This window comes from Monodelphis domestica, chromosome 2 (assembly GCF_027887165.1).
Source record: "Monodelphis domestica isolate mMonDom1 chromosome 2, mMonDom1.pri, whole genome shotgun sequence".
Lineage (NCBI taxonomy): Eukaryota > Metazoa > Chordata > Mammalia > Didelphimorphia > Didelphidae > Monodelphis > Monodelphis domestica.
Genome location: NC_077228.1, coordinates 443,798,522 through 443,811,050, shown reverse-complemented (window position 1 = coordinate 443,811,050; position 12,529 = coordinate 443,798,522). Strand labels below are relative to the sequence as shown.

Sequence of the window (12,529 nt, the reverse complement as noted above, 5' to 3'; positions counted from 1 at the left end):
TTGTGGTTGGCACTTTATCTGCTGCTTCAGATCTAGTTGCCCCCTTTGCATCAAAAGTCACTGTCAAAAAGCATTTAAGTTCCTACTTATGGGTACACTAATTTTTAATGGAACACAAAAATATGACATTCACATTTTTTAGTTGTTTTCTTTTCCAAGGTGCACAAAAAAGCCAGTAAGTTGGCCTCTAACACCTACAGTATTTCTAGATATCAGGTTTGTATGCCTTAATGAAGGCCACTGAGCTAAATAAGGAGTTTTGTGAACTGATAAAACTCCTTGCCTTTGTGTGGACTAAGATGTCAATTTTGACACAGGGTGCAGCATTTATTTACAGTGATAAGCAAAGCTCAACCAAGAATATATATTGAGGTCATCTAGTCTGACCTCACTCTCTGCTAGTGCTCAACAATATTTTTATTGCTGCTCATAAAAATATTAATTGATTTTCCAAGATATTCACATGATGCTTTGTTTTCATTTTGGGTTTTTTTTGGTCTTATTGCGATTCATCAGACCTATCTCACTAACTTTTATAGCTGAGATGTAAAATGTTGACATGTTTAATGCTGGAAAACAGCAACAAAATATGGACTACATTACACTCACTGACCTGGCAACAGAGAAGACTGGGGCAATCCAGGCTTGTGCATACTCTATAAATAAAACATCTTTATCATATTTGGTTCCATCCTGGGATATTCTATGTCCTAGGAAATGATCTTTTAAAGCCATTTGGAATTAGATAGTGAGATCTGCCATAAATTAGAAAGTCAGGGAACAGAGCATTAACCCAGAGTTTTATTTGTTCATTCAGATTAAAACTGAAATCTCTAAATCATTAGAGATTAAATCACTAAGTGGTTTTAGGGATTCATATAAGATCAGTAGCATGAATCTCAACAGATCAAGATGAAGACTTCTATGATATGATTCTTCAATTGTTTATTTGGGTTTATATTTTGAGGTTTTGGTTTTATAAGATTACTCACATAAAAATGAACAATATATGAATGTTTTACATGATAAAATACATATAATCCAGACTGAATCACCTGCTGGCCCTGTGAGGGGGGAAGGAAGAGAGGAAGGGAGATAAATTCAATCATATAACTTGAGAAAACCTGTTTGAAAATTTATAATAACATGTAATTGGTAATAAATAAAGAAATGGTTTTTTGAAGACCTGCTATGATTTAAAATTCCTTAATTTCTCAAATGTTTATCAAAGACCTACTGTATGCAAAGATTCTTCTTGGAGGCTTATATTAATCACTGTCACTTCAAAGCTTTTTCAAAAGTACATACTATGTATATATTTGCTTCTTTGTCACTATTAAAATAGGAAGAAGATAAAGACAAACTCAAAGCAAAATAGTGCTTGAGCTAGAATATTTTGAGTCAAACCTAAATAGTGAGGTTCTAATCTTTTCTTTTTTCTTCTTTATTTTCCCTAAGTCCCCCTCCTGTTTTTATTTTTAGCATTAGTGGAGTTTTGAAAATTCAGTCATGTATCAGGTAAGTACTAAAAGGATACCATAAGCCTTCTTTTCCTTTAAAATTATTTTAATTTTATGGACATGTATAAATTAATAATAATTTTTATGCTAAAAGAATTTGGGTGTATATTAGTTAACTTTTTTGAAAAGCTAAAAATTAAAAAGCTTTCCTAAAGTATATTTTATGTGGAAATTGTTTCAAATAAACATAAAAGGCACAGATATTTTTCATTATTGCTAAATGCTAGGTTCCTAGGTTCTGTACTAGGCTTTAGGCAGTAATCAGACCTTGCCTCCTTCTGTTGACTAGTCACTTTTAGAATTGCATCTCTTCAATGTCTTATGCTCCAATTCCTAAGCAAGTTGTTTCTTAGCTAAAATATGACAGACTTTCCATAAAATGACTGAAATACTATTTTCCTGATCATGTATAATACCATTTGCAATGATCTGTGAAAATAGGGAACTCTTACTTATATCTCTATGCTATGGCCTTTTAATAATGTCCTAGCCTTAAAAAATGCAATACAAATAATAGTTTCTACGGAGGACATATTTATCACTAAGAAATGTTTATTCCCAATAGCAATGTCTAGAGACACTGCAATGCATTGACCTCTAGATATACATGAAATACAAAGGTCATCAAGTCAGTGGGAAGCCATTCTGCCATGATTGATAGAATCTTTTCTGTGACCACAATTGCTTGGAAAGTCAAATGAGAGTTTTTTATGCATTCTAGAATAACAAATCTTTTTGTTATCATTTTTTTTTACTTGTATTGAAATACTTGTAAAAGCGACACAGGGAACATTAAGAGAGCAAAAGCACATATTCCAATAATACCCTCAGTCCTACATTTCCTGCTCTTATAAAAAAAATGAAGAAAAAGAAGTCAAAATGCATAGGATTTTATTTGATTTTTTAAAAAATTAATGAGCTTTTCAATAACATGTTTTACAAATATGACCAGTTTTTCCTTCTTAGCTCTCCCAGGTCTTTGTCTCAATTATTCAATGAAAAGCTATGAATCCTAGGATTATTGAATTAGAACTGGATAGTACCTGAGAAACCAACTCCCACATGTTACAGATGAGAAGACTGAGGCTTAGAGAGGTTAATTGATTGTCCCAAGGTCATATGGGAGAGAAGGAAGTGGAGCCAGGATATAAAGAGAGGTCTTTTGTCCCCTAAGCCATTGTTCTTTACTTGGTACCTTGAAGGATATATAGAATATGGATAAAGAAAAGGGAAGAAGTTCATTCCATAGAGAAAGAGGGTGGGAGAGGAGAGATACATAGCATGAGTATTCACAGTAGGAGGAAAAGGATAGTTTTAATATAATTACTCATACTAAGGATTGAATTGATTGTAGATAATAATCTGCTAAACTTTTTAATGCCATCTTCCAAATTTTTTGCATATGTACACTTATCTGTGTTTCCATATTATTTAATAACTTGTCATTTTTATCTTTCAAAATAATTACTTTGTTTATTCAAATAGATTCTTAACCTTAGAATCGTAATTTGACTTCAATAGGTTCATCTTCCCTAATTTTGATAGCTGTGAGAAACACAGGCATCCAGATTGTACAGCAGGATAAAATGCCAGGTATGGAGACAGAAGGACGCTCTTTCCAGAGTTCAAATCTGATCTCAGATACTTACTAGCTGTGTGACCCTTGAAAAGTCACTTAAACCTCTTTACCTCAATTTCCTCATCTATCAAATGAGCTGGAGAAGGAAATGGCGAACTACCCCAGTATCATTGCCAAGACAAAATCCAAATAGGGTCATAAGGAGTTGGATATAACTGAAACTCAACAGCAAGAACAAATGAGAAACAGATGTCATTCATAGATTTGGACAAACTATTTCTTTATATTTTATTTTAGTCAAGCAACCAATTGTTTTTTAAATATTTCACTGAGTTTGGGTAGCTATTTTTAAACTAATACTGCATATATTGTCAGACTTGTCTAATGTGTCAGTTGATTTTTCCAAACTGGTGTTTTGCCCTTCTTTTTTATTCTTTTTTTTTTTTTTTGTAAAAAGAAGGCTTTTATGAAGGATAGGAAAATGTTAGGAAATACAGTTGAAAAATAAACTAAAGACAAAAAAGAACACAAGGTTACCTCCATACCACAAAAGCCATCTAGTAGGATTGTGGGTATCATTGGGTTTTCTTCACTATATCCAACTATGATTAACAAAAAGGAATCATAGTTGGAAGAATAATGGCTTATATATAGAACTTTAAGGTTTATGAAATATAGATTATATATTGATAGCAAAAAATCTTTAAAAACATTTTGAAAAGAAATGAATACATTATTTATTTAAAAGATAGACAGTTTATTAATGATAAGATTAGCTCAATAAAGTATTTCAATAATATTTTCTTCTTTTTTTATTTTTTTAAACCCTTACTTTCCATCATAGAAGGCAGAAAAGTGGTAAAGTCCAGGCAATGGGAGTTAAGTGATTTTCCCAGGGTCATACAGCTAGGAAGTACTTGAGGTCATATTCAAACCCAGAACCTCTCATCTTTTGACTTGGCTCTCAATGCACTGAGCCACGCAGCTGTCTCCTCAAAAATATTTTCAACTATAAGTGAATATGTTTGTCCTTTTCTTGACTGTCAGATATGAGCCTAGATAATGCATTTTATGAACATTTATATTTCATATTTTCCAATTAACACATAAATTTTCTTTTTTCTGCTTCTTATAACAAATTTACAATTTACAAGTATTGAGAAAAACAAATCCCCACCTTAGCCAATGTCCAAAACATGTGTATTCCAATCTGAACCCTGATTCAATCACCTCTCCATTGGGAAATGGGTAGAAATTATGGTTGGTCATTGTGTTCATCAGAATTCTTGAGTCTTTCAAAATTTTTTGTCTTTATAATAATGTTATTGTACAAATTGTTCTACTGGTTCTGTTCATCTCCTTCTGCATCAGTCTGTACAAGTCTTCCTGATCCTGGAGATGTGTTAGAAGTATAGATAAAAATCCTCAATTTATATTTTTACAGATTGATAATTGTACTGAATGGAAATCAGATCTTAAAAAGGCCCTTCAAGATGGATTTGGTCTTAGATTTAAACTGGGGCCATAACTATGTCTCTTGAATGAAGGCCATGTTCTCAGATGCTCTGGAGAGGCTTTGATGGTCAACCCCACTAAGCCACAGAACCTATGGCCAGGAACAAAGGTAGGACCTAAGAGTATGTGCTCAACATGCACAACGGAACCATGTGGGCCCTGAGACAAGGAAGACTTCTGCACACCATTGATTTCCTTCATTGTGTATTGCCTAACAATTAATTGGAACACAAAAACAAGTCATTAGCCAAATTTTACAGAATATAGAAGTTCATTTATTTTCTATAAGAACAGAATAAGAAATTAATTTATCCCATTTTAAGTTGGAATATTTCCTACAATATTCTACAATCCTACAATATCCTACAAAAAAACTATATCGCATTGAGCAGTCTCGTTATAACAAAACCAAAAAAAGTAAAACCCAAACCAAATGTTACCTTCTCCATGAAGGTGTCCCTAGAGCCTAATTTGGTACTAGCCTTTCCCCTACTCAGATCCTCACAGAAGCTTTCACCTTTCTTATTCACAGATTATATATGATTTTGTTGTGTAGATTTCATATAGAAAGATAGAGATTATATAGAGGCTGTACTTCCATCGTTTTCTGTCATATCTGACTCTTCATGACCCCTTTCGAGGATTTTCTTGGCATAGATACTGGAATGGTATTCTAATCCCTTCTCAATTTCCTTTTAAAGAAAAAGGAAGCCCACAAACTGGGTAAGTGACTTGTCTGCCACACATTCAATCAATGTCTGAGGTCAGATTTGAATTCAGGAAAAAAAAAAAATCTTTACTGATTCCAGACCTGTTGCTCTGTCCACTGCCCCACAAAGCTGCCCCTGTGCCCAGAGAATTTTCAACATCTTTGTTGAGTTTTTTTACCAAGAGGATCATAGTCATAGATTTTAGAAAAGAAAGTTATTTTTAACAAATGTCATAGAATATGTTTTCTGTATTTATTTGACAAAAATGTGTCCAAAAATTCTAATTTTAAGCTGTAAGATTGACTTACTTGCAAAGATCAAGAATAGTCTTGCTAGACTCTCATTGAGCCAGCTTGATGAGCTAGGAGAGAAAATCTTAAAAAGTATGTCTTAAAATCAAGAAAAATAGTTCAGACAGAAAAGAACAAGTACTGTGTACCATTATACAGGCAAAATGTAGCTATTCACAGACTTTCCTAGAAAGTCTTCTGTTTGGGGGCAGCGAAGTGGTGCAGTGGATTGAGATCCAAGCCTAGAGACAGGAGATTCTAGGTTCTAGGTTCAAATCTGGCCTCAGACACTTCTTGGCTATGTGACCCTGAGAAAGTTACTTAATCCACATTGCCTGGCCCTTTATTGCTCTTCTGGATTGAAACCAATACGCAGTATTGATTCTACACAGGAAGTTAAAGTTTTTTAAAAGTCTCTATTTATTGAAATTTAAAGGTTGCAGTGATAAAATAGGCCAGGGGTGATAGCACATACACCTTTCATATATGATACTGGGGAAGATGAGGCTGGTAGATTTCTTGAGTTGGGGATCCTGATCTGCAATGGACTAAATTGACTGGGCATCTGCACTTCTTTGGACATTAGTAGGGTGAATCCTTGGGGAAAGAATAAGGGGAGAAAAGCCCTAAGTCCTATAAGGAGGGACAAGTCACCTCAGCTTATTAAACTCCAGTTATTTTGCTAAGTTTGGTGTATACAAAAAGACAGCACAATTCTGATTGGCACAAGCAAGAAGAATTTGGTTAGTTGTTGTTATTTTAAATCAACTAAGTACTAACTCCTGGTAAGTTAACTTCAGCCTGAATGGGTGGGACACTATTTTGCCATCAATCCTGTGATTTCCCAAAAAATCTTTCTCTCATATTGTCTGAGTTCAATGGAGCATTTGAACAAAGTGAGAGTGAAAGCCACTAAGAGTTTTTATTAAAATCTTCTGCTCTTCTTAACAAGCACCCAAAAATACAGCATCAAAAGCAGTATTGTTAGAGTATAAAACAATGAAGATGCAAATAAGACAAGTTTAGTTTTGTGAGGAAATTTAAAAGATTCAGACAGTTAAAAAATTCAAGAATAGTAATAATGGCTGACATTTATTTTTGTGAAGAGCTTTACAAAGATTATTTCATCTGAGAAAGAAAATAGGTACAATTAAAAAAGCTTTGTTCTTTATGCAAAATAAGCAACAAATTCTCTTATTTCTCCCAAAAATAAAATAAGAACACCAGAGACATATATTAAATACTGATTCATAGTTCTCAGTTTTTAAGGAAAATTTAGCCATAGCACAAAACTTATAAATACATTTCTGGACAAAATCATCTCAGTCGATAAAGAGAAGATCCTTTCCCAGCTTCTTAGCAAAGGCATTTGCTGCAAAATAATGTCATGACAGAAGATTATTGGATTACTTCCATACAACTGGGCCAAGGCTTCCACAAAGGAGAGAATTGATCCCATGGCTTCAATATTTCTGTACCAGATTCAGAAGATAGAAGGTCTTAGAGACTAAAAGATTAGGTCAGTTTCCCATCCTTCTTCCTGCACCCCCCCCAGATTCCCACCCTGGGAATGTAACTTGCAGTTCAATGGGCCTCAGAAGTCTAGTTTAGCCACTTGGGGCACATTGCTCATAGACCCTATTTCCCATTGGAAACCACAATCTATTTTGTTTCCATAGATCTGGAAATACACCCAAGCTAATCTGAATCCTGTGCAGAAAAATGGTTCAATCTGGGCATAACTCTACCATACTCCTACTTTGGAATTTTAGTAAGAGAGATTGACTTTAGGAATGAATCTAACCACATTTTGTTTCTGGTTTACTGAATAAATGAGGTACATCTTTTCTACCTTTTAACATTTTTTTCCTTAAAGATGGCAAGAGAATAATGTAGCAAACCCCATGGTCAAGACAAAGACCAACCTTGCTTCTTTTTATCTATCTGCATGGTCTTTAAACAGAGAGAATGGAGAAGAAAATAAGAATTTATTTAAAGAAAAATATATTGCCATTTTGATGTCCTAGAAGAAGTAATTTGTCAAGTGAAGCTATTAACACATTTCAAAAAGAAAGTGAATTTTCTTCCTCTCTGTAGAGCTAAACTAGGATGTCAGTTCCATTCCTCACTCCTGCAAGGCCCATCACTCTTTGTAAGAAATAACATTGTTCCTGACATACTTTCTTCTTCACAAAGTCCTTTTGGTGCTCTGCTTTTCCAGGTGTTTGGAAATTGGTTGCTGAATGATTTGTTCCAGTCTTTCTTGAGGTATTAGTGTTAAACTGACAGGTCTATAACTCAGAGGAAGTCTATTATCTCTTTTAAAGGTCTTCCAACACAGCACATTAGCTGCTTTACACTTGTGGAATGTGACTATCCTCTGAGGCTTCTTAATCAAAGTAGGTAATAACAATACCTTGGATTTGAGCAAGCTTTTCCACCTCAGAAATTTAAAGATTCCAGGTGACATGTCACCACTGCCTGCTGATTTCAAAATGCATAAAGGGAAATGTACCAATTAGCAAGTCTTTTTCATGTTTTTGAAAAGAACCAAATGAAAATTTTCTTGTTTCCAGGATTATTGAAAGTATGTGAAATACTAGAAATAGTAGTTACCTGCTAAAGAGGAGAGAGGGGGGGGAAAGGAGCCATTTATTTATTAACCTTGTTTGGATGATTTTCATAGTGAAAAGATAATAGCTACTGAAAGCAATGCTCAAGATAGGACTTAGATTTCCAAAGAAATAAAACTAAATCAAAGGAATCTCTAAAAGAGTCTCTTAGGTAAAGACATCTCTGGACCCTTTGTAATAACAGCAATACATTATTGTAAAGGGTAGAAGCTGTTTAATCAATGAGAAATGAAGTAAAATGATAGGATTAAACAGATAAGATCTCTGGTTATATGAAATCTATTGACCCAGCATCTCCTACTGCAATCTGGATAAAATGTGTTCCACATACTAAATGAATAACTGCTGAAAGCAGGTTTGGTCTAATTATCTAAACTGGAAGTGGGGTTTGAGGGATTTTATTATTCTGTGTTTAGACTTTGTTTTTTTATTGTTTCCATGATGATTTTATAGGGAATTTAAAAATACTTGACTTACATACTAGGCACAACTGAGATAATAAGTCTAATAAAGCACTTTCCATGCTATCTTATTTGATCCTTAAAATATTCCTTGGAGATAGGATCTAATATCATTCCCATTTTACAGATTATGAAACTTAAATTGAGTTAAATGATTTGTCTTGGATTACAAAGCTAGTAAGTGCTAGAAGATAAGATTCAAACTAAGCATGCTATCGAAATATTTCAAGATTCTTTATATATACATATATAACATATATATTGCTCCTGATATTTTTAGATGTGACTATAAAGTCTGTCAGATATAATAAGAGCAACAATTCCTTTCATTTATATTATACTTTGCAGTTTTCAAAACACTTTCATATATATTTGAAAATGAATGGACTTGTGTTCTATTCCTGGCTTAAATATTGCCTAACTCTGTGAAACCACCCCATGTGGTGGACCAAGAGTCAGGCCAATGACTAACAGGTGTAAAGAAATAAAAACTCAGTCTTGTTGGATATGTGCAAATACTTACTAATAATCATTCCTATGTGCTACCTATTACAAAATTGAATGGAATGTATCATGAGGTGGTGAGCCTAATTTCTCCTTTCACTGGGAGTATTCAAGTCCGGACTTGGTTGATCATGAGTCAAATTTCTCATAGAAGGGATGTTTTTCTAGGTCATAGTTTGGACTACTTAGATGGTTATTTAGTTCTCTTCTAGCTCTGAATTTCTATAATTTTATGAGCTTGAGGAAGTTACTTAACCTTAGTTTTTCTTCCACAGCAAAAAAAATGAGTTTGCCTAATGGATCTCCTTTCCAGGTCTAAATTCTATGATTCTATGACCATATACTCTTTGGTTGTAAGTTACATTTTTATTAATGCAGGCTAAGATTCACTTTTATGTTGTTTTGTTGGGAACAAGGGGTTTGGCTTAGTCCATGTTGGTTCATATCTTAGTCCACTTTGGTTCATATTCATGTTTTTTTTTCATCTTCATCTGTGTATCCTCTATCTTGTCCTTACATAATTGAAGTTTTAACTTAATCCTATACATTTCAGTGCTGTATTTTAAATTAAGTTTTATTGATTTCAACTCCTTTATCCAATTCTTGACATGAATATGATCATAGATTTTGAACTGGATTTTATTCATTATACATTTTCATTTATTCATTCAATATTCATATTCATTTTATAAATGAGGGAACTGAGACTGGAGAGACTAATTAATTTATCCAGGCTCAAATGGGGATAGTAAGTGACCAAGGCAAGATTCAATCACAAGTCTACCTAACTATAATTTCAGCACTCTTTTTTAAAATCACATGACCTTAATATTTTGGTTGAAATATATTACATCATAATTTTGTCATGTAAAAACATTGGCATCATCTTTCAGATTGTTTACAAGTCTCAGATCAATCTGCTATTTAGGTGATCACTTCCTTTTTTTTCCTGCAAGTTTATCTCTTCCTTTTTTTTTCCTGCAAGTTTAACGCTAGCTGTTCACTCCTGCTTTTGGTCATGTACTTCTTCCATATTTAATATTGACTAGTCTAAATCTGAGTTCAAAGAATAACCTGTCCTACCACATATCTTCTTTAAATTCCTCCTTTATTCTTTCTCTTTGAGGCCATTCTTGATTTTATGCTCATACATTCTTTGTTGTTGTTGCTTTTAAAAACATGTCAATTCTTTTTGACATATTCCCCTTTATAGTCTCCTTTTTATGACATGCCTATATTTCCCTCAGTTATCAAATTCTGCTTTTGTAAAATCTAAGGTAATCTCTGCCTATCAGTTAATCAATGACAAGAATTTACTAAGTGTCGGGTACTATGCAAAATGACTAGGGTGCCAAGGCAAAAGTTAGAAAATCCCTGCCCCAAAAAAGCTTGAAAATTTGAGACATCAGGCACCTAACAACCAAGGAAATAAAAAAACTATCTTGAAAGAGGTTACATTAGAACTGATCCTGGAAAGGAGCCATGATTTCAAAGAGGGAGGGAAGAGGGAGAACATTACAAGACTCTATAGTCATAAGAGTAGGGAAAGAAATTGTATGAACAAAGAATATAAATTAGACCAGTTTGGCAAGAAGCATTGAATGCAAAGGTAAAGAGAGGACAATCTGTTATCAATCTGGAAAAAAAAAGGGTCTATAACTGAAACATAAGAACTTTAAATATATTTTATCTGAAAGGCAAGAGGAAGCCCCATAAGGTTCCTGAGTAGAGAATGACATTGTAGGGCTTTGTTTTTGGCAATTCTCTTTGGCAGCTATGGGAAAAATGGACTGAAACAAAAGAAGAATGGACCAAGGGAGATCAATTAGGAAACTATTTGCAGTAGTCCATGGCAGAGATTATTAAGGGCCAGAACTAATGTGGTTATAGTATGAATAGAGAAAAAGAGATAGATATGAGGAATGTTGAGGAGATGGAATTGATAAAACTTAACAACTGATTGTATTAGAGTGATGATGAGTCTGACAACTAAAGGATGAATCCTCATTTATAAACTTGGGGAATTGAAAAAATAGTACTCTGCTCAAGAGAAATAAGGAAGCCAGGAAATGGTATGGGTTTGAATATAATTAAACCTGTTTTGTTCTGTGAAACACTAATAGGACATTAGAGAGTGCATTAACCAGCAAGAAACTGGACTATACCTGAGTCCTTTCCTTTATCAATATAAACCCGATGACATATGGTCATCTTCCCTAATAGTTCTTGTTCTGCCCCAATAAAGTGGAGATTTTTTCCCTTATTGGTTGAAAATGATTCCAAAGTAACAGCCCCTTAATTGTTTACTATACTTTCTAAGAAATTAGATTTTAAATTATTAATTACTATACCTTTAACTGATTGAACCTGCCAGGAAATCTCCAGGTAGCTGAAAAAACAGATCTAAATTTTGCTATGACAATTTTGTGAAGTATGTATTAGGAAAGCACCATCCATATTTTCACTTGGTTAAGCAGTACACACTTACAATATGTACTGTAATTATGTCACTTCTACTTCTCTTTGTATCTTAATTTAAATTTTTTTCAATGTTTTCAACCATCATTTTTGTAGAATTCCAGATAATAAGTCTACCCTTTCAAGAATATGTGACTACTCATTTCCTTCTATTAGATTTCTGTTTTTAAAAAAGTATAATGTCTTTCCATTGCCAACATAGCCATATTCCACCAAATTACAGTAATACCAATAAAATTATGTCTATTTCCCTATGTTAAAATTGCAAGTTTACTTTGTTATTCAAGCTTTATGAATTGTTACATAAGCATTTAAAGCTATAAGTATTTCTAGTCTTCTTTCATATTTTTCCAATAATTTTAACCTACTTCTTCCATCATATACCTTTTCTCCATGTTTTCATCCACAGTGTCCAACAATGATTTTATGTGGATATTGTTCTATTTTCCTTCAGCTTAAATTTTAAAGTACTCATGAGTGTATCAGTAAGTCTGCTATCAATGTGCACTTTGGATCTATGTACTTGGACTTTTAAGAGTCTCTCATTCTCATTTTATAAGCCAAGATTTTTTTTAAAAATCTACATAGCCAGGTGTTAATTTCCTATGGCATTACATAATAGTATTAAGAGATTTGTGCTATGTTCTCTCAACTAAATCACCTGGTCTGCCTCCTGACGGATGACAAATATTTGTCAAATGATAGTGAATAAGTCAATAGGTCTAGAGTTTGGTCATGGAACAGGATAGAGTTCAATGACACCATTGTAGATCTGAGAGATAGCAGCATGTCAGAGTGGATAGAGTGCCAACTTCTGAGTCAAAAAGACTTTGGTTCCA

The 12,529-nt window shown here is 33.5% G+C and overlaps 1 protein-coding gene across 4 annotated transcripts in view; it reads left to right on the top strand.

Annotated features, from left to right (window-relative positions):
• The window catches only part of PRKN (parkin RBR E3 ubiquitin protein ligase), a 1,990,036-nt gene that overhangs the window by 1,678,325 nt on the left and 299,182 nt on the right, over window positions 1-12,529 (top strand). The gene's annotated exons all lie outside the window — the stretch shown is intronic.